The sequence below is a fragment of the Achroia grisella genome, unplaced genomic scaffold (assembly GCF_030625045.1).
Source record: "Achroia grisella isolate CSIRO2021 unplaced genomic scaffold, CSIRO_AGI_Agris_v1 utg784, whole genome shotgun sequence".
Lineage (NCBI taxonomy): Eukaryota > Metazoa > Arthropoda > Insecta > Lepidoptera > Pyralidae > Achroia > Achroia grisella.
The window spans coordinates 2,518,637-2,525,963 of NW_026713024.1; the positions used below are offsets into that span (position 1 = coordinate 2,518,637).

The 7,327-nt window shown below is 33.7% G+C and overlaps 1 non-coding gene across 1 annotated transcript; it reads left to right on the top strand.

The window, feature by feature from the left end:
* The first annotated feature begins 266 nt into the window (after window positions 1–266).
* Window positions 267–338, top strand: Trnad-guc (transfer RNA aspartic acid (anticodon GUC)). The gene has a single exon. It is a non-coding gene; the product is annotated as a tRNA-Asp (tRNA).
* The last annotated feature ends 6,989 nt before the right edge of the window (window positions 339–7,327 follow it).

Below are 7,327 nucleotides of genomic sequence, written 5' to 3' on the forward strand. Positions count from 1 at the left end.
AATCTTTTAAGATTATATTTTTTATATAAGTATATTATATTATTCATATGCATTTGGTGAACAGCAATTGATTTGTAATTGCAAACTGATACTTCATTCTTTTTTATTTGCATGTGTATGTAGGTAGATATGTATATATATAAAAATTAAATTTGATACATATTAAATGATACGAGCATGGCATGTAGCTAATTTTAGTCTATCGTAACATGTACACAATTAGTTGTAAGATATAGCTAACGTTAGTTTCGACTAGAAATACATAGTCCTCGGTAGTATAGTGGTAAGTATCCCCGCCTGTCACGCGGGAGACCGGGGTTCGATTCCCCGCCGGGGAGACTTTTTTTGCGATCTTCCTAACATATAAAGGACATATTCGTATAAATTTGTTTTGTTTTTTTAGATTATAAATAAGTATCTAGTCGGATTTTTTATTGGATTATAATGGAATGGTGCACCCCCGTAGGTAATCTCAGGGCACGCTGGCGGGTCACCTGTAGAGGATGATAGAATGAGCATAAAATTAGGTCAGTAGCTCAACAAGGCGAATTCACCAGGACTTAACCAAGATAGTTTCCTCCCGTGGCCATGAGGCCCCCCGTGGAGGCCAAGGGGCCTCATGGAAGGCCTGACCTGACAAGGTTTTTTGAAGGGATGACAATGGAATGGAGCACGACGACACGACGAATGGTATACTATTGCGGGGCACCAGTGGAGGATGACAACATGAGTGTGAGGTCAGATTAGTTATCCATTCGTGGCATAAACTTAACAAGGTACTTTGCTAGCAATGGAATTATTAATCTACATTACTAATAATCCTTTTCCCGCCAACCTGGCAGGGTTAATTACTGGCATTAGTCCGCTGCTTGCATATAAAAAAAAACGTGAAAAATAAGTTATTAGAAAGCCTAGAATTTCATATTATAGATATGAATTTCTAGGTTTTCTACTGTATTATTGATGTGATTATACACAACAAAAAAACTAACTGCGTACTAACAATTCCTACCTTCTATCAGCAAGTAATATAGCCGGTGAGGGGAGTAGGGAATTGTTAGTAATGTAAATAGTAGCCAATGGGACAGCTAGCAATATAACATGTCAGGTCGACCTCCACGCGGTCAACTTTGGAAACATCATGGTAATTTGTAAAACATTTTGTAAATTCATCACGATGGTCAAACTGACCTGTCATCAGTCTATCATTATTGCTACTTTTTGGTAAATTGACCTGGAAGATATTATCATCTTTCACTGGTGCTCCGCCAGCATGTACCGTTAGCGAAGGCAGCATTCTATTATCACCCTGAAAAATATATAGGCTGTATTCTATACGGGCTGTGCTGAGGGAAACAACTAGTATTAAAACTAACAGAGTTGACCGACAGAATAACTCGGTCGCAGTGGAACAACACAAAACACCAGCCCCAGAAGTATATTTCTACATCTTCAATGTATGAACTCATCAAACAGCTATAAGTCATGAACTAATAACTAAAAGAAAGAAACACACACGCTAAGTAAAGAAATAAAAGGAATAACAACACGAACACAACTATAATAACAAAAATAAAGTAACTGAAACGAACCTTTTTATTTCGCAGCAACAAAAATACAAGACCGTAAATACATAATGCAAAGGAAAAGAAAATTTGAGATTAGGTGAGTTGAGTTGGGAATGCAATAATCCTGATTCGTTACGAATTCCTACCGTTGCCGAGTTATGATTGAAATGATATCCCACGTAATCTGCGGCTCCATTATGTAACGCAGTTGCTATCGATTTTGATATTAACATCGTTTCAAATCGACAGTTTTGCGATTAGGCGTCTATGTACCGATCATCATTAATTCCAGATAAATCGGTCTGGAATTTAATTTAATTTCTTTCAAATTACTTTAGATAGCAATTATATTACTTAATTGAACCGCTGTTCAGTTGTAACGACTTGAAATTGTATTGTAGGATTTCGGGGTGGAATTCTTTGTGTTTTTATGAATATTGGAATATTTAAAGCAAAATTAGGTATTATTTTGGGTTGTGTTAACTATAGAAATTGTAAATTAGCTGATGACCACGGGTTGACTGATAGCACTGATTATATGGTAGACCATATAAAAGTACTAACATAAAGTGAAATGAGAATACACAAAAGACATGATTAAAAACTAACTTAACTGTATGTAGAGCTGTAAGAAATAGTGGATATATTTTGTAAAAATGAAGCTTAGGTACAATATATACATAAGATTCATTTGTACTGTTGTCTGTAACAATATTTATTAGATATTAAAGTTCTGTATACAAAAATATATAATAAAATTCTTAATAGAAAATACAATCTAAATATGAAATATGAAACTAAATGGCCAGTACGTTAGCAACAGTATACAACTATATTTCTTTATCCTTACCTAATATATATATAACCAGCGACTTCCTTTGCTTTTTATGTACATAAAAGATTGCCAATGTGATAGGTACAATTCACATCATACTTGTAATAACAAGTAATTTTATAGTTAAATATTATTTGGGTATGTTGCTCTGTTTTTATTAAAAAACTTTCTGTGACCGCGACTTCGTCTGCGTGGATTTAACAAATAGATAGACTTTTTCTAAAATAAATATAGCTTAAGTTACTCTTTTCCACATCAGCTACCTGTCAATAAAAGTCTCGTCAAAATTGGTCCAGCCATTTCTGAGATTAGCCGGAACAAACAGACAGACAGACAGACAAAAATTGTAAAAGCTGTTATTTTGGTATATGTACCATATTTATTATACATATATTCATATGCATGTAGTAAAAAAACTGTTATTTCAATATTACAAACATACACTCCAATTTTATTTATATGTATACCTCATAAAAATTAGGCAGTTCGCAATTCATCTGAAGTTCTATTAAAATACTCGTTTATAGTAATTTGATGCGTCTAATTTTGAATGCAGCTCCGCTCCTATTGGTCGTAGCGTGATGTTATATAGCCTATATCCTTCCTCGATAAATAGGTTATACAACACTAAAAGTATTTTCAAAATCCGATCTCTAGTACCGGAGATTACCCTGGACATACAAACTTACAAATACAACATTATATTAGTATTGTAGATGATAGAATGCATGGACTGTATGTATCAGATTAATGAAAGAACAGATAAAAAATACTTATAATGATTAGTAACAATGCAAAAGGTGTCAATAAAAAATATGACGATTCTAAAAGTTGTAAAAAAAGATCCTCAGAATAGATACAAAAATAATGTAGAATTGTGCAAAGATTTTGCAACAAGTGTAAAATTACTGGTTGTATAGATAGAGTTGCTAACCGTCCTGCTTTTCCAGGACATGTCCTATTTTTTGTAGTGTCCTGGGATGTCCTGTCTAGTTATTAGTCCGCGTCCTGGGTCCTTAAAACTATGAAAAATATGATTATTTTAATTACTTCAATTTCACTTCACCTATTTTTACTACATATTAATTTAATAATTTTTTTAAGGGATCATAATGTAATGAAGGACCTGCCTGCGCTAACGGTTGAGATGAACATGAGGTCAGTTAGCCCATCTTGACAAATTCATCAGAAATTTATCACGATGGTTTCCAGGGGGAACCGCGTGGAGGTCAACCTGACATGGTACATTGCTAGCAATAACATCATCAGTCCACATTACTAGCAATCCCCTTTCCCCCGTAATTTAACTATTACAACAGGATTACTGCGCCCTGTTTTTAAACTGAATAGTCCTGGTTTTATGAACTTTCAATCCTAGTTTTTTAAATTTGTGCTTGGCAACCGTAGGTATTTTTTGTTATTGGGTTGTTTGGGCTATTGTCAGATGTGTAGCACCTGTAGCACTGCGACCTACATAGATCTATTGTGCTCGCCCTTTTCAGAGTTCGCTACCTAGACCCGTCAGGGACAAGAATTGAAGGATATTCTTAGGAGCGATCGTTTTTATCTCCTCGGGAAAGAGTGTAAACTTTCCAAAGGAGATATTTCGTTTATGCATGAGTGGGCTACAACCACATAGGATGTGAAGCGGCGTTTCCTCTTCAGTTTGGCAGAATCTGCAGATACTTGTCGTGCATAGGCCTAGTTTAGCCATATGCTTGTTTACCTAGGTAAGTTATATGCTTGTAACCGTAGGTAAGGTATAGATAATAAATAAAGTATGTTATTTATTTCCCATGAGAAGTAAGTTATAATTACTTTTGCTTAGTTTTCATTTTGCAATCGACACATTTGAATTAGCGATCTTTTTATAGCAGTATATAAAAATCAAAGTACTAAACTAAATGAATCATTGTAGCCGGAAATTGTGAATCTTTACGGACATGTAGTTTTCCCGGATAAAGGAAGGAGCACGCGGAAACCATTACCACGGTTCACAAGAAAATCTTCACAAGACAATAACTACGATTAATATCCTGATTGAATCTTTTTTGTTTCTGTACTCGTATGTTGTGAACATACGGTTGTTACATCGTAGAATATAATAATAATAATAATCTCAGAACAATTAATACAGCGCCATCTAGGCCCAAGTTAAGCTAGCTAAAGCTTGTGTTATGGGTACTAGATAACTGATACATATATATAGATATTTTTTTTTGTAAATACATACATATTGTACATAGAAAACACCCAGACCGATACAAACAATCATATTCATGAATACAAATGTTTGTGACGTGCGAGGAATCGAACCCGCGACCATCGGTCGTAAAGTGGTGTGTTAGACCACCGAGGTCGTCGTATGTTCATTATAGTATATACTGTGCGCCAACATATAAATTGCCAAAAATACTTACTAATATTATAAATGTGACAGTAGGGATGTTTGTTACTACGGTAATGTTTGTCACGCAAAGACTACTGAACCGATCTCCATGAAATTTTATACACATGTTCTTGAAGGTATTAGAATGAATAATTTTTTTTATTATGAATTAAAAGGATATTTTTTTTTATTATGAAAAACCCAATAATATTTTTTTATAAATAATAAAAAATAAATATCAACATTTTGCTACTTCGCATTTTGCATATATATCAAATTAAATTATAGTATCTCGGTATTTATAAAGTTCTGGTACTCTAACTAATTCCTACTTTCTAAGTTCTTTTATTACTTATTTATTCATTATTTCGTTCAGTTCATTTTAGTTTATTAAAAAAAATATACAAGGTACATTATTCACCCTCGAGGACATAGCTGAAAATCAATGTTTTGCTCCTTGAGTGATTCTCCACACTGAGCTATGTACCAATTTTGTATTGCTGTAGCACACACGTGCAGGTTTACCCTTATTGAATTGTTATATTGTAGGTACTTGTCATTTGATGTTATAATTAAGCCTATATGTGTGTACTAAGATACAAATAAAAACTATTATCTATCTATCTATCTATCTACTTCAGCGCCATCTAGCAGCCAATAATGATTCAAAGCGAGCGAAGCCGCGGTTAAAAGTTAGTAAGTGACAAATTTTCATTATTTCTACACTGTATTTTAAGCAAATGTAACATTTATGTTATACTATAAATAAATATTTCTAAATGATTAGATATTTAAAAAGTGTTTACGTAAGGATTTTTACCGATCTCATTTATATGACTGATTGCATTTTCTTAATAAAAAACGTAATTGGAAACAATAAAATGACAAATTATCAGCAGATTTTTAGTTGTTACTTATTCTATGGTTATAGTTTTTTTTATATAATATTTATATATATAAGTCAAAAGATAGGGAATTAATGAAAATAATTAATCGTTTTTGAAAATTGAGAGATAACGCAGACGTTGAGAGATTTTGATATGTAAATCTATAAAGTTTTCCCGCCATTCAGTCAGCCATATTGAATTGATAATTTAGCATCAAAAAGAAAAAAAAATGTGTATTATAATCATCCGATATTGGGTAGTCCGATATTAGGTATACTTACTAATTGTTAATAATGGGTATTTGCTTCTAAATTGCAGAGGAACCAATTATCTATTTCTAATAAGTGTAGCTTGTTAGCACACAGTAAGTAGCTAGTTCTTATCCGGATTTAATTTTGTTGTAGGCACGCACAATAAATTCCTCCAAAATTGTTTTAATATACAACATTTTTTTATAATTCTAGTAAATAATTACCATAATTATAATAACAAGACCTCGATAAAAATTTTGTTTTTAATGAATTTTGTTTTATTTTTAATATAGATCTGGATTAATTCGTAGCATATTTTCGTACTACCGACCTCCTTGTGTTAAATATCAACTATATGAAAGTAATGAGTGAACTTTCATTAATCAAAGTAAAGAAATTTCTCTAAAACATACATCACAGATTTTTAATTTTAAATACATAACTCCATTCTCATATATATCATCTCAGCATCTTCTAAAGGATCTTGGCCTCTCTAGACCTGATGTAAGTGCTGTACTAAAACGTGTACCTAAAGCAGCACTAGCAGGCTCCTACCAGATTTGTTTGGACAGTGAGAGAAACACTTAGGGGGGAAAGGGATTGTTACTAATGTGGACTCTCGACCCCATTGCTAGCAATGTACTATGTCAGGTTGACCTCCACGCAGTTCTCCCTGGAAACCATCGTGATGAATTCTAGATGCATTTACCACGATGAGCTAACTGACCTGACCTCATGCTCGTCTTATCATCCTCCACTTGTGCCCCGCCAGCGTAAACCGTTAGCGTAGGCGGGTGCACCATTTCATTATGATATACAAAAAAAAATCAAGAGCGGTGAAAGTGAATGTTGGCGTACTTTTGCAAGGGTCTCCTTAACTCTACAACCGGGTCACGAGTCGCGAGAATTGTTCGGTCTCTGCCACACGATGAACTCGGCATCCACACAGTGAATCCATGGAATGCTAAGTTTTTCTCCATCTCTCTATGTAATGATTTTGTTACCTGACTGAAAAGCTCTAAGTATCTCAATGAAATTTGGCGGGAAGATAAACGTTTCACGTGGACAGAAAAGCAATAGTTTTTATTAAAAGGAGTCGAAATCACGAAAAACTGCCAGTCTAATAAACTAGAGTTTGGCTACACATATACAAGCTTTGTAGTACTTGACATAATTTAAAATCGAAAAGTTGTCCAAATAGCACTATTTGGCTCAATTTTACTGCACACATCTCTTTTATAAGGAACTAAAAATATGCACGAGTGTTGCCAACACTGAGCCTTTTACGGCTGCCAAAGATATTATTGTATATAATCTTTGATAGTATCATAGTACGTATAAGTATATTCGGTTTTAAAACTTATCAACATTTAACCCAAACATGATAGTGATTGATA